Below are 15,542 nucleotides of genomic sequence, written 5' to 3' on the forward strand. Positions count from 1 at the left end.
GGCTGAAAACGAGGTGCAATGGCAGCAATCCCGCATTGTATTTCCAGCCCATTGAATGGCCTTGTGCTGGAGATCTGGACGCGAGCTCGGGCTACCAAATTACAATGCTCAGCAATCGATCTTGGACCGCCAAAATCTTGTGATAGACTGATCGGAACAGCAGCCCTGGCAGTTCAAATGCACCAACCCTCTGTTGCAGGTTCTGTCACCAGCAAAGCCTACAACTAGACCCCGAAAGTAAGTCCTTTACCTCCACTCCATTATCACACACTTTTGGTATGTTGAGCTTTCCCTGATGTAGCATTTGTGAAACCATTGTCTTGCAGAGCAGCTAATGTGACTACTGTCAGTTTTCTTCATTGCAAGAAACCTTAAGCTGCAATTGATATCTATAATTTACAATCAGCACCCACTTGATCATGTATCATCCTTTTGACTACAAAAAGCTCTAGGAGCCACACGTATACTGCCAACAGGCCTGCAAGTACTCAGCTGCCTAAGTGCTACAATACTCAAAAGCTCCAATCATCCCTTTGACGAGATTATCTAACTTGCATTCTGGAACACCACGGAAGAGAGAACAAAAGAGAACCTTTTAGTAAAATCGAAGAGACCAATCTGCATCACTTTCTGCTTGGCAAGTAAAAAGCTTCATGTACAAAAACAAGTTCCTTGGTTCAATCCCATCCCTTGAGCTGTACAGTGCTTTCCGCTGATAACTTAAAAGTTCTGTCTAGGAGGAGGTCTGTCTGATGCAAGATTCACTCGCAAAGGCCTCCCTTGCACCTCCGCTCCATCCATTTTGCTGATGGCTTCATTTACTTCATCAATTGAAGATAAGGTTACAAACCCAAACCCACGGGATCTTCTCGACTCCCTATCATACACAACTTTAGCCTCCACCACCTTCCCATACTCTGTGAACAGATTTTCCAAAGAGATATCATCAAGGCCCCATGGTAAATTTCCAACAAATAACTTGTTGGGACTGTCTTCAATTCGAGAGCGAGGTCCTTCACTCCTGGACTGATCAGGAAAGCTTACCCTCAGCCTTCTCCCCATGAATTCCCTGCCATCGAATTTCTCTATTGCTGAATTTGCATCATCAACCGAGCCCATGGGGACGAAGCCGAAACCCCTGCTTCTGCCATTGTGTTCACTCCTACTACTGCCGTTGCCCCAAACCTGTCAATTCCTTCGGCTCATCGTTGTGCACCACCTTCCACTGCAAATCCAAAGTGCTCTTCACAGTGCCTGACGTACCACCTCGATGGACCACGAGTTCAAGGTATGGCACATGTTGCAATTCTTGCAAAACCTTGATGATGCAGAGGAGAGCAACCAGTCGTTGGCTCTTCTACTGGAGGCCTTTTGGTCTTTCTTCTTCTCTCTGCACTTACTCTGCATAGTGCCATCTTCCTCTCTCTCTCCCCTTGTTCGTAACTTCCTCCCGCTTTTTCTCTCCTTGTTTTTTTTTCCATTTGAATTCTCTCCCCCAATTAGTCTCCTTTTCCCCTTCCTTTTCTCCTCTATCTTTAGTTTTTCTTTTTCTTGTTCACATGTCAAATTAGGCAAGCGACCTTCCTCATTCCAGCACTTTTATAAAAGTCTGACATGAGCATAATTTTTGTCAAAGCCTTGTTGTGCTAGTAATATGTCACCATGCCTTTTGCATAAATTCAACATTGACATCCAAGCAACCAAGATTATTTGCAAGAGGCATATCTTGCAGCAACTCTGATTCCTCCTTTAAATATCCTTCTTGTAGCATATCTCCAAAACACTTGCACCAAGGCTGTCATTGCACATAGAGCTAGTTCAAATAGCAGCAGGACAAAGATCCTTTGGCATCAGTTTTTCATATTTTTCTAATACACGCACATCATGCATCCAAACAAAATCATGCGCATGCACTAAGGGAATATATACATTGGATGCGGATTATTAAAATGCATCACACAAACAATGAATCACACGCAGAAATTAACACAAATGCACAACAAAAGAAATGGAGGTGTATACGACTCGGATGCGCAGCAACACGACATCCACCCCCTCTAAACTTGCGCATCCTCCGGATGTGCCAACTATCCAGGATCATTCAACTCCACAAACAGGTCAAGTCCATCTTCTGATTCTAGTAAACCTGTTTCTCCATCAACTTCATCATCCCAATGAAATTTCTGCCCCTTTCGAAACAGCTGATAGAGAACATCTACAATATGAGCAAAATGAGGAATCCAAATCATGTAAAATACGCAAGCTCCCACAAATCTCCGCACCTATGAAGTAGTCGAGCAATACTCTGCAATCCTGTTTATGGCATCCACCTTTGCAGGAGAAGGCTTTCTGCCATAATAACCAACCATATGCCCAACTATGATGACTTCATTAACAGCAAAGACAGATTTCAGCCCTGAAAGTGTCAAATTTACCTCCTCTAATCGTGTCAATATTTGTTCACAAGCATTCAAGTGATCAGCCACAAACTGTCTACATCCACCCAAATCAAGACTTTCATTCTTTTCTTCTTCTTCACAACCCTTAATAGGCACATCATCTAGAAAAGGCATGGTATACTGCGGAATATAGTCTCGAAGAACTCTATGCATAGCATTCATCATATGAGCAACTGAGTTTGTAGCACCTTGTGGCAAGGTACACATCCTCACTAGACCAATAGGTGTCCGCATAGTAGTAATATCCCTGCTTTCCAAGGCAAGCTGAAACTGATCATAACCTGAATACAAGTCACCTAGTGAATAGATGGCTCGTCCTACAAAAGCCTCAACAAATTCATCCACAACTGGACGTGTTCCCACATTCCTGATTGTCACTTTGTTCACGGGCTGCATATCCTGAATAAATCTCAAAGTACCATTCTTCTTTGGTACAGTAAACCACCTGTTAGAATAGGGTGCAGAAGAGGGTTCCAAAATCCCCATTTTAATCTTCTCATTCAGCAACTCTATCAGCTTTGGCAAGTGTGCTTTAGGCACAGGTATAGGGCGTATATTCCATGGTACATGAGGAACAGTGAAGATGACCATAGGTGCAACCAATTCGGGACTAATGCAACCAATTTCATGTGGAAAGAAAGCAAATGCCTTACCATGACGTCCAAGCATCTCTCTAAAACATTCTTTTTCCACTGGAAGCAAAAAATCTTCATTTCCAATCTTCAATTCTGCAAGAGTTTCAGCTGTAAACTTATGTCCAATATTTGCAGGTTCCCTCAATATAGGCTGCTTCATAGCTTTTTCAATCTGCTCATCACTATCAGAAGGAAGCGGGCCTGCAACTGGCTTAACCTTCTTATCAACTGTTTTATATTTTGTGTCAACCTTGGCATCATTCAGGCACTCTTTCCTTTGCTGCAATTTCTGCAGATTTTCAGCATCTTTCAACTCTGTTGGCTGAAAAATTTCAGCCTTTAGCTCTATGGACTGCATGGGTGCAGCCTGAAACTCTGTATGCGGAAATTTTTCTGCATTCAACTCTGTTGGCTGAATGAATTCAGCCCTCGGCTCTATGGACTGCATAGATGCATCCTGAAACTCTGTATGCAGAAATTTTTCTGCATTCAACTCTGTTGGCTGAATGGATTCAGCCCTCTGCAATTCTATTAGCTGATCAAGATCAGCCATAAATTCAGTTTGCTGAGTTTTCTCAGCCTCTAACTCTGTTTGCAGCATAAAACCAGAAATTTCCTGAAACATATCCAAGGTTTGCACAGGTATGATCTTTGAACCCTTGCGTACATCAGTTTTCAGCATTGCTCTCATCTCAAACAATGTATCTGCATAAGACATCCCTTCATACAATCCATCTACATGCTCTTCTGCTTGCAAAATACCTGCATTCTTCAACTCTTTCTCCTTACGACCAATGTACTGCGTGGCAACTCTAGGCAAATCTGAAATTTTCTGATAACTTACTGAACTATCTGAAGTAATCCCAACAAAGTTATTGGAGAAAGACTGGCTGCCAGGAGGCGAGATCTCCTCTTTTCTCCGCTCTGTACCACTGGCGTCTCGCAAGACAGCGGTACCTAATGAAAATCCAACTCCTTCGCAGGTAGTGGTGCCTCACGCAAGGAGTCCCTGTTTCTCGGATGATTTACCCCAACAGTCATAAACTGAACAGCTCGCATACCATCTTTACTGCGTATCCGTGCATAAGCTGATCCGTCATCCATCACTTTTGTTTCCATTCTTGCTTCTGTAATGAAAGGCTGTCCAATAATAATTGGATAAGAGCATGAATCCTGAACAAAGCAATGATAATCCTCTTCAACATTACCAATAGAAATTCTGATACTCGGATAAGCAGCATACATATCACCAGAAGTATTATTGGCGGCTCTCATGCGCCAGCCATGCTCTGCATCCATGGGCCAGTTGCCACTCTCATAAACACCTCGAGCAATAAGATTAATCTCAGAACCATGATCAACTAAAGCAATCAAGGGAATTTGTTTCTCTCCAATCCTTACCACTGTCTCAGTGGTTGCTCTAGCCCAATGACTTCGTGAAAAATGGCTGTGAGGAATGAGAATAGGGGTCTCATCATCTTCATACTGCATAGGCTGCACTATTTTCTCCAATTGTGGATTAACAGAAGCATTCTCAACCATCACTGCATCATCATGCTCTTCCCCAAGAGCTCCATGCCACAATCCCTGTAAAGCAGGTCCTTCCATCGCATGTCGTTTCCTCCGCAAAAGATCCTGCATCTGATCCTGTATTTCTCTTCTAGCAATCCCAAGAGCCTCTCCAACAGTAAAAGTGACTTCACTATTCAAAATTCTTTCATGAAAAATCTTACTCATATCCGTTTGCATATCAAGGTCTGACAAGAGCTTGAATCCTGGCTCTTTTCTTGGTTGCTTCTTTTCCTTCTGCTTGTCTCCCATTGGTTGATCGGAACCTGTTTGAGTTGGAGAATTTGACATAGGTGGAGCTGTAACAGGTGGTGAAACAAAGTCACCCCCTCTAGTCTTTTTGGAGGAGCTAGGACCCTCCTCATCTCTTCTTCTCTTTTCCTCAACCATGGCATCTAAACCCTGCGTTTTAGCAATATAAGCAAAAATAGAATACCTGTCAACAGGAGAATCCCATCCTGTTTCTCCTCGGATGCTAGAGCCCACACAAGTCATAGTAGAAGTTTGAACTTTCCCTCTTCTCGCTATCTCCAAGGCAGAAGACCATAAAGCAGAGTCTCCATCAGATTTCTGCTCAAGCTGAACTCCAAAAGCTGAAGCATCTCCTCTAACACTCACATAAGCTGATCGCGCAGCCATATCATCAACAAGCTTCTTCATACCTCCCTTACCAAAGTTCGTGTCAAGAGGAGCGCCAGTCTCTGTCAGCCATATCTTCCCATCTTGTCCCCAGAACACTACATTCTTCTTACGTGCTTCCTGAAAAGCATCACAATCTCTGCAGTGTTGGTGCTCTGTACTATCACACCAAATACATCGTCGCCCTTTTCTTTGACCAGCTGGAAAAGCAGTCACTGGAGCTGGTGCTACAGCAGGTACTGACATAAGTTGCTCCTTTAACTTACCAACTTCAGCTTTGACTGCTTCAATCGTCAAATCCGCCAAGCCTTTAATAACATCATCTACAGATAAGGGCACTGGAGCAGCAGGTACTGGTGGATTCACAACAGGAGGAGTAGGCTTAGGCAAAGAAGCTGCAACAGGGGTAGAAGAAGAAGTCTCCAAGGATTTTTCAGGAACTAATCCTGTATTACGATGCAATCTGACTCTCCTGCGCTGCTTCTTGACAAGAGCATTCACAGCATCAATGACATGTCTCCACTCAGTCTTTAAACCTGAATCAGTAGCTTGATCTTCCAAAAGATCATCCAACTTTTCCTGCAAATCAGCATCTGCAGCTTGCAAAAATAACACCACTTTCTGCATCTCCAAAGCTTGCTGTTCAGTCCCATCCAACTGATCATAACGGCTTTCAAACTCTCGCAGAAGAGCGGTAACAGAAAGTCCCTTATTAGGCATAGAAACCCATGCTAAAAAATTCCTGCGATTCATAAGACCTGTATCCTCCAGGAAATATTCATCTTTTAATGCCTTTTTAAATTCAGCCCAACCTGCATGTGCTTCTTGAATTTCTGCAATTCGACCTTCAAGAGCGCGCACCACGATCCGCAAGAAGTAGCGGCTCCAAACATCTTGAGAAACCCCAAAAAATTCATCTTTTCTTCATACAAATGCAGGTAAGTTGACACTTGCTGGCCATTAAACTGCTTCATCTCCTGTTGGACAGCTTTCAAGGCATCCATAGCATCACTGTCTCGTTTTGCATGAACTTGCTGCTGCATATACATGGTAAATGACTGAAACAGGTTCTTCATGACATTATCATCTGTCATCTCTTCTTGCGAGTCTCCCATCTTGCTGATGACACAGCACTTTCACGTCGGGTTCACCAGAAATGTCAAAGAGTTCGTGCAAGAGCTGCAGAACACGGGGTTCAAGGTACAGCAAGAAATAAAGACTATCAAGAATATCTCGATAACTCAATATTTGATGCCAAAGATCATTAAATTGCTTGTCAAGTTCATTACAAAAGAAGAGTCAAAATAATTGACAAAGCATGACATTCTGTCCATTGCTTTACAATAAGCGTATGTTCTTGGTTTTCAGGGCACCAATTAATTCAAACAGATTCAGGACTTAGACTAAAACAGCTTGTTCAAACTCCAAGTCCAACAGATAATGCATTTGATAAGTGCATGCATAGGCTCCAGACATGTATACTGCTCAGGTTAGCATCTGAAATCTATTGCAGAGAAATGCAGTCCATAATGGCATAAAGGGCACACTCTTGCATCCACTGCATCAAAATTTATCTTGTAGACCATGGCATTCACTCCTTATAGCTTGTTACACGGTCCTAATAGAAGCTTATCATGTGAAACAAAGCTTTGTCGTCTCTGTTCTTTGAACAGCTTCTTCATTCATTTTATGCCGCACATTTTCTTTGCTCAGTCCATCCCTTGAAAATGCATAAATCAGAGCACAGATAACATTTATCCGCTTAGGAGAGGACTTTGGAGATGAAGAAATTGAGTAATATCGAGGCTGAAAACGAGGTGCAATGGCAGCAATCCCGCATTGTATTTCCAGCCCATTGAATGGCCTTGTGCTGGAGATCTGGACGCGAGCTCGGGCTACCAAATTACAATGCTCAGCAATCGATCTTGGACCGCCAAAATCTTGTGATAGACTGATCGGAACAGCAGCCCTGGCAGTTCAAATGCACCAACCCTCTGTTGCAGGTTCTGTCACCAGCAAAGCCTACAACTAGACCCCGAAAGTAAGTCCTTTACCTCCACTCCATTATCACACACTTTTGGTATGTTGAGCTTTCCCTGATGTAGCATTTGTGAAACCATTGTCTTGCAGAGCAGCTAATGTGACTACTGTCAGTTTTCTTCATTGCAAGAAACCTTAAGCTGCAATTGATATCTATAATTTACAATCAGCACCCACTTGATCATGTATCATCCTTTTGACTACAAAAAGCTCTAGGAGCCACACGTATACTGCCAACAGGCCTGCAAGTACTCAGCTGCCTAAGTGCTACAATACTCAAAAGCTCCAATCATCCCTTTGACGAGATTATCTAACTTGCATTCTGGAACACCACGGAAGAGAGAACAAAAGAGAACCTTTTAGTAAAATCGAAGAGACCAATCTGCATCACTTTCTGCTTGGCAAGTAAAAAGCTTCATGTACAAAAACAAGTTCCTTGGTTCAATCCCATCCCTTGAGCTGTACAGTGCTTTCCGTTGATAACTTAAAAGTTCTGTCTAGGAGGAGGTCTGTCTGATGCAAGATTCACTCGCAAAGGCCTCCCTTGCACCTCCGCTCCATCCATTTTGCTGATGGCTTCATTTACTTCATCAATTGAAGATAAGGTTACAAACCCAAACCCACGGGATCTTCTCGACTCCCTATCATACACAACTTTAGCCTCCACCACCTTCCCATACTCTGTGAACAGATTTTCCAAAGAGATATCATCAAGGCCCCATGGTAAATTTCCAACAAATAACTTGTTGGGACTGTCTTCAATTCGAGAGCGAGGTCCTTCACTCCTGGACTGATCAGGAAAGCTTACCCTCAGCCTTCTCCCCATGAATTCCCTGCCATCGAATTTCTCTATTGCTGAATTTGCATCATCAACCGAGCCCATGGGGACGAAGCCGAAACCCCTGCTTCTGCCATTGTGTTCACTCCTACTACTGCCGTTGCCCCAAACCTGTCAATTCCTTCGGCTCATCGTTGTGCACCACCTTCCACTGCAAATCCAAAGTGCTCTTCACAGTGCCTGACGTACCACCTCGATGGACCACGAGTTCAAGGTATGGCACATGTTGCAATTCTTGCAAAACCTTGATGATGCAGAGGAGAGCAACCAGTCGTTGGCTCTTCTACTGGAGGCCTTTTGGTCTTTCTTCTTCTCTCTGCACTTACTCTGCATAGTGCCATCTTCCTCTCTCTCTCCCCTTGTTCGTAACTTCCTCCCGCTTTTTCTCTCCTTGTTTTTTTTTCCATTTGAATTCTCTCCCCCAATTAGTCTCCTTTTCCCCTTCCTTTTCTCCTCTATCTTTAGTTTTTCTTTTTCTTGTTCACATGTCAAATTAGGCAAGCGACCTTCCTCATTCCAGCACTTTTATAAAAGTCTGACATGAGCATAATTTTTGTCAAAGCCTTGTTGTGCTAGTAATATGTCACCATGCCTTTTGCATAAATTCAACATTGACATCCAAGCAACCAAGATTATTTGCAAGAGGCATATCTTGCAGCAACTCTGATTCCTCCTTTAAATATCCTTCTTGTAGCATATCTCCAAAACACTTGCACCAAGGCTGTCATTGCACATAGAGCTAGTTCAAATAGCAGCAGGACAAAGATCCTTTGGCATCAGTTTTTCATATTTTTCTAATACACGCACATCATGCATCCAAACAAAATCATGCGCATGCACTAAGGGAATATATACATTGGATGCGGATTATTAAAATGCATCACACAAACAATGAATCACACGCAGAAATTAACACAAATGCACAACAAAAGAAATGGAGGTGTATACGACTCGGATGCGCAGCAACACGACATCCACCCCCTCTAAACTTGCGCATCCTCCGGATGTGCCAACTATCCAGGATCATTCAACTCCACAAACAGGTCAAGTCCATCTTCTGATTCTAGTAAACCTGTTTCTCCATCAACTTCATCATCCCAATGAAATTTCTGCCCCTTTCGAAACAGCTGATAGAGAACATCTACAATATGAGCAAAATGAGGAATCCAAATCATGTAAAATACGCAAGCTCCCACAAATCTCCGCACCTATGAAGTAGTCGAGCAATACTCTGCAATCCTGTTTATGGCATCCACCTTTGCAGGAGAAGGCTTTCTGCCATAATAACCAACCATATGCCCAACTATGATGACTTCATTAACAGCAAAGACAGATTTCAGCCCTGAAAGTGTCAAATTTACCTCCTCTAATCGTGTCAATATTTGTTCACAAGCATTCAAGTGATCAGCCACAAACTGTCTACATCCACCCAAATCAAGACTTTCATTCTTTTCTTCTTCTTCACAACCCTTAATAGGCACATCATCTAGAAAAGGCATGGTATACTGCGGAATATAGTCTCGAAGAACTCTATGCATAGCATTCATCATATGAGCAACTGAGTTTGTAGCACCTTGTGGCAAGGTACACATCCTCACTAGACCAATAGGTGTCCGCATAGTAGTAATATCCCTGCTTTCCAAGGCAAGCTGAAACTGATCATAACCTGAATACAAGTCACCTAGTGAATAGATGGCTCGTCCTACAAAAGCCTCAACAAATTCATCCACAACTGGACGTGTTCCCACATTCCTGATTGTCACTTTGTTCACGGGCTGCATATCCTGAATAAATCTCAAAGTACCATTCTTCTTTGGTACAGTAAACCACCTGTTAGAATAGGGTGCAGAAGAGGGTTCCAAAATCCCCATTTTAATCTTCTCATTCAGCAACTCTATCAGCTTTGGCAAGTGTGCTTTAGGCACAGGTATAGGGCGTATATTCCATGGTACATGAGGAACAGTGAAGATGACCATAGGTGCAACCAATTCGGGACTAATGCAACCAATTTCATGTGGAAAGAAAGCAAATGCCTTACCATGACGTCCAAGCATCTCTCTAAAACATTCTTTTTCCACTGGAAGCAAAAAATCTTCATTTCCAATCTTCAATTCTGCAAGAGTTTCAGCTGTAAACTTATGTCCAATATTTGCAGGTTCCCTCAATATAGGCTGCTTCATAGCTTTTTCAATCTGCTCATCACTATCAGAAGGAAGCGGGCCTGCAACTGGCTTAACCTTCTTATCAACTGTTTTATATTTTGTGTCAACCTTGGCATCATTCAGGCACTCTTTCCTTTGCTGCAATTTCTGCAGATTTTCAGCATCTTTCAACTCTGTTGGCTGAAAAATTTCAGCCTTTAGCTCTATGGACTGCATGGGTGCAGCCTGAAACTCTGTATGCGGAAATTTTTCTGCATTCAACTCTGTTGGCTGAATGAATTCAGCCCTCGGCTCTATGGACTGCATAGATGCATCCTGAAACTCTGTATGCAGAAATTTTTCTGCATTCAACTCTGTTGGCTGAATGGATTCAGCCCTCTGCAATTCTATTAGCTGATCAAGATCAGCCATAAATTCAGTTTGCTGAGTTTTCTCAGCCTCTAACTCTGTTTGCAGCATAAAACCAGAAATTTCCTGAAACATATCCAAGGTTTGCACAGGTATGATCTTTGAACCCTTGCGTACATCAGTTTTCAGCATTGCTCTCATCTCAAACAATGTATCTGCATAAGACATCCCTTCATACAATCCATCTACATGCTCTTCTGCTTGCAAAATACCTGCATTCTTCAACTCTTTCTCCTTACGACCAATGTACTGCGTGGCAACTCTAGGCAAATCTGAAATTTTCTGATAACTTACTGAACTATCTGAAGTAATCCCAACAAAGTTATTGGAGAAAGACTGGCTGCCAGGAGGCGAGATCTCCTCTTTTCTCCGCTCTGTACCACTGGCGTCTCGCAAGACAGCGGTACCTAATGAAAATCCAACTCCTTCGCAGGTAGTGGTGCCTCATGCAAGGAGTCCCTGTTTCTCGGATGATTTACCCCAACAGTCATAAACTGAACAGCTCGCATACCATCTTTACTGCGTATCCGTGCATAAGCTGATCCGTCATCCATCACTTTTGTTTCCATTCTTGCTTCTGTAATGAAAGGCTGTCCAAGAATAATCGGATAAGAGCATGAATCCTGAACAAAGCAATGATAATCCTCTTCAACATTACCAATAGAAATTCTGATACTCGGATAAGCAGCATACATATCACCAGAAGTATTATTGGCGGCTCTCATGCGCCAGCCATGCTCTGCATCCATAGGCCAGTTGCCACTCTCATAAACACCTCGAGCAATAAGATTAATCTCAGAACCATGATCAACTAAAGCAATCAAGGGAATTTGTTTCTCTCCAATCCTTACCACTGTCTCAGTGGTTGCTCTAGCCCAATGACTTCGTGAAAAATGGCTGTGAGGAATGAGAATAGGGGTCTCATCATCTTCATACTGCATAGGCTGCACTATTTTCTCCAATTGTGGATTAACAGAAGCATTCTCAACCATCACTGCATCATCATGCTCTTCCCCAAGAGCTCCATGCCACAATCCCTGTAAAGCAGGTCCTTCCATCGCATGTCGTTTCCTCCGCAAAAGATCCTGCATCTGATCCTGTATTTCTCTTCTAGCAATCCCAAGAGCCTCTCCAACAGTAAAAGTGACTTCACTATTCAAAATTCTTTCATGAAAAATCTTACTCATATCCGTTTGCATATCAAGGTCTGACAAGAGCTTGAATCCTGGCTCTTTTCTTGGTTGCTTCTTTTCCTTCTGCTTGTCTCCCATTGGTTGATCGGAACCTGTTTGAGTTGGAGAATTTGACATAGGTGGAGCTGTAACAGGTGGTGAAACAAAGTCACCCCCTCTAGTCTTTTTGGAGGAGCTAGGACCCTCCTCATCTCTTCTTCTCTTTTCCTCAACCATGGCATCTAAACCCTGCGTTTTAGCAATATAAGCAAAAATAGAATACCTGTCAACAGGAGAATCCCATCCTGTTTCTCCTCGGATGCTAGAGCCCACACAAGTCATAGTAGAAGTTTGAACTTTCCCTCTTCTCGCTATCTCCAAGGCAGAAGACCATAAAGCAGAGTCTCCATCAGATTTCTGCTCAAGCTGAACTCCAAAAGCTGAAGCATCTCCTCTAACACTCACATAAGCTGATCGCGCAGCCATATCATCAACAAGCTTCTTCATACCTCCCTTACCAAAGTTCGTGTCAAGAGGAGCGCCAGTCTCTGTCAGCCATATCTTCCCATCTTGTCCCCAGAACACTACATTCTTCTTACGTGCTTCCTGAAAAGCATCACAATCTCTGCAGTGTTGGTGCTCTGTACTATCACACCAAATACATCGTCGCCCTTTTCTTTGACCAGCTGGAAAAGCAGTCACTGGAGCTGGTGCTACAGCAGGTACTGACATAAGTTGCTCCTTTAACTTACCAACTTCAGCTTTGACTGCTTCAATCGTCAAATCCGCCAAGCCTTTAATAACATCATCTACAGATAAGGGCACTGGAGCAGCAGGTACTGGTGGATTCACAACAGGAGGAGTAGGCTTAGGCAAAGAAGCTGCAACAGGGGTAGAAGAAGAAGTCTCCAAGGATTTTTCAGGAACTAATCCTGTATTACGATGCAATCTGACTCTCCTGCGCTGCTTCTTGACAAGAGCATTCACAGCATCAATGACATGTCTCCACTCAGTCTTTAAACCTGAATCAGTAGCTTGATCTTCCAAAAGATCATCCAACTTTTCCTGCAAATCAGCATCTGCAGCTTGCAAAAATAACACCACTTTCTGCATCTCCAAAGCTTGCTGTTCAGTCCCATCCAACTGATCATAACGGCTTTCAAACTCTCGCAGAAGAGCGGTAACAGAAAGTCCCTTATTAGGCATAGAAACCCATGCTAAAAAATTCCTGCGATTCATAAGACCTGTATCCTCCAGGAAATATTCATCTTTTAATGCCTTTTTAAATTCAGCCCAACCTGCATGTGCTTCTTGAATTTCTGCAATTCGACCTTCAAGAGCGCGCACCACGATCCGCAAGAAGTAGCGGCTCCAAACATCTTGAGAAACCCCAAAAAATTCATCTTTTCTTCATACAAATGCAGGTAAGTTGACACTTACTGGCCATTAAACTGCTTCATCTCCTGTTGGACAGCTTTCAAGGCATCCATAGCATCACTGTCTCGTTTTGCATGAACTTGCTGCTGCATATACATGGTAAATGACTGAAACAGGTTCTTCATGACATTATCATCTGTCATCTCTTCTTGCGAGTCTCCCATCTTGCTGATGACACAGCACTTTCACGTCGGGTTCACCAGAAATGTCAAAGAGTTCGTGCAAGAGCTGCAGAACACGGGGTTCAAGGTACAGCAAGAAATAAAGACTATCAAGAATATCTCGATAACTCAATATTTGATGCCAAAGATCATTAAATTGCTTGTCAAGTTCATTACAAAAGAAGAGTCAAAATAATTGACAAAGCATGACATTCTGTCCATTGCTTTACAATAAGCGTATGTTCTTGGTTTTCAGGGCACCAATTAATTCAAACAGATTCAGGACTTAGACTAAAACAGCTTGTTCAAACTCCAAGTCCAACAGATAATGCATTTGATAAGTGCATGCATAGGCTCCAGACATGTATACTGCTCAGGTTAGCATCTGAAATCTATTGCAGAGAAATGCAGTCCATAATGGCATAAAGGGCACACTCTTGCATCCACTGCATCAAAATTTATCTTGTAGACCATGGCATTCACTCCTTATAGCTTGTTACACGGTCCTAATAGAAGCTTATCATGTGAAACAAAGCTTTGTCGTCTCTGTTCTTTGAACAGCTTCTTCATTCATTTTATGCCGCACATTTTCTTTGCTCAGTCCATCCCTTGAAAATGCATAAATCAGAGCACAGATAACATTTATCCGCTTAGGAGAGGACTTTGGAGATGAAGAAATTGAGTAATATCGAGGCTGAAAACGAGGTGCAATGGCAGCAATCCCGCATTGTATTTCCAGCCCATTGAATGGCCTTGTGCTGGAGATCTGGACGCGAGCTCGGGCTACCAAATTACAATGCTCAGCAATCGATCTTGGACCGCCAAAATCTTGTGATAGACTGATCGGAACAGCAGCCCTGGCAGTTCAAATGCACCAACCCTCTGTTGCAGGTTCTGTCACCAGCAAAGCCTACAACTAGACCCCGAAAGTAAGTCCTTTACCTCCACTCCATTATCACACACTTTTGGTATGTTGAGCTTTCCCTGATGTAGCATTTGTGAAACCATTGTCTTGCAGAGCAGCTAATGTGACTACTGTCAGTTTTCTTCATTGCAAGAAACCTTAAGCTGCAATTGATATCTATAATTTACAATCAGCACCCACTTGATCATGTATCATCCTTTTGACTACAAAAAGCTCTAGGAGCCACACGTATACTGCCAACAGGCCTGCAAGTACTCAGCTGCCTAAGTGCTACAATACTCAAAAGCTCCAATCATCCCTTTGACGAGATTATCTAACTTGCATTCTGGAACACCACGGAAGAGAGAACAAAAGAGAACCTTTTAGTAAAATCGAAGAGACCAATCTGCATCACTTTCTGCTTGGCAAGTAAAAAGCTTCATGTACAAAAACAAGTTCCTTGGTTCAATCCCATCCCTTGAGCTGTACAGTGCTTTCCGTTGATAACTTAAAAGTTCTGTCTAGGAGGAGGTCTGTCTGATGCAAGATTCACTCGCAAAGGCCTCCCTTGCACCTCCGCTCCATCCATTTTGCTGATGGCTTCATTTACTTCATCAATTGAAGATAAGGTTACAAACCCAAACCCACGGGATCTTCTCGACTCCCTATCATACACAACTTTAGCCTCCACCACCTTCCCATACTCTGTGAACAGATTTTCCAAAGAGATATCATCAAGGCCCCATGGTAAATTTCCAACAAATAACTTGTTGGGACTGTCTTCAATTCGAGAGCGAGGTCCTTCACTCCTGGACTGATCAGGAAAGCTTACCCTCAGCCTTCTCCCCATGAATTCCCTGCCATCGAATTTCTCTATTGCTGAATTTGCATCATCAACCGAGCCCATGGGGACGAAGCCGAAACCCCTGCTTCTGCCATTGTGTTCACTCCTACTACTGCCGTTGCCCCAAACCTGTCAATTCCTTCGGCTCATCGTTGTGCACCACCTTCCACTGCAAATCCAAAGTGCTCTTCACAGTGCCTGACGTACCACCTCGATGGACCACGAGTTCAAGGTATGGCACATGTTGCAATTCTTGCAAAACCTTGATGATGCA

The 15,542-nt window shown here is 43.0% G+C and overlaps 3 pseudogenes; all 3 read right to left on the reverse strand.

The window, feature by feature from the left end:
- Positions 1-720: 720 nt before the first annotated feature.
- Positions 721-1,119, reverse strand: LOC148014531 (31 kDa ribonucleoprotein, chloroplastic pseudogene; annotated as a pseudogene).
- Positions 1,120-7,826: 6,707 nt separating this feature from the next.
- Positions 7,827-8,225, reverse strand: LOC148014532 (31 kDa ribonucleoprotein, chloroplastic pseudogene; annotated as a pseudogene).
- A 6,707-nt stretch (positions 8,226-14,932) lies between these two features.
- Positions 14,933-15,331, reverse strand: LOC148014533 (31 kDa ribonucleoprotein, chloroplastic pseudogene; annotated as a pseudogene).
- Positions 15,332-15,542: the final 211 nt, after the last annotated feature.

Source organism: Lygodium microphyllum, chromosome 25, assembly GCF_053477565.2.
Source record: "Lygodium microphyllum isolate KBCC chromosome 25, Lygodium_microphyllum_v1.1.10, whole genome shotgun sequence".
Classification (NCBI taxonomy): Eukaryota; Viridiplantae; Streptophyta; class Polypodiopsida; order Schizaeales; family Lygodiaceae; genus Lygodium; species Lygodium microphyllum.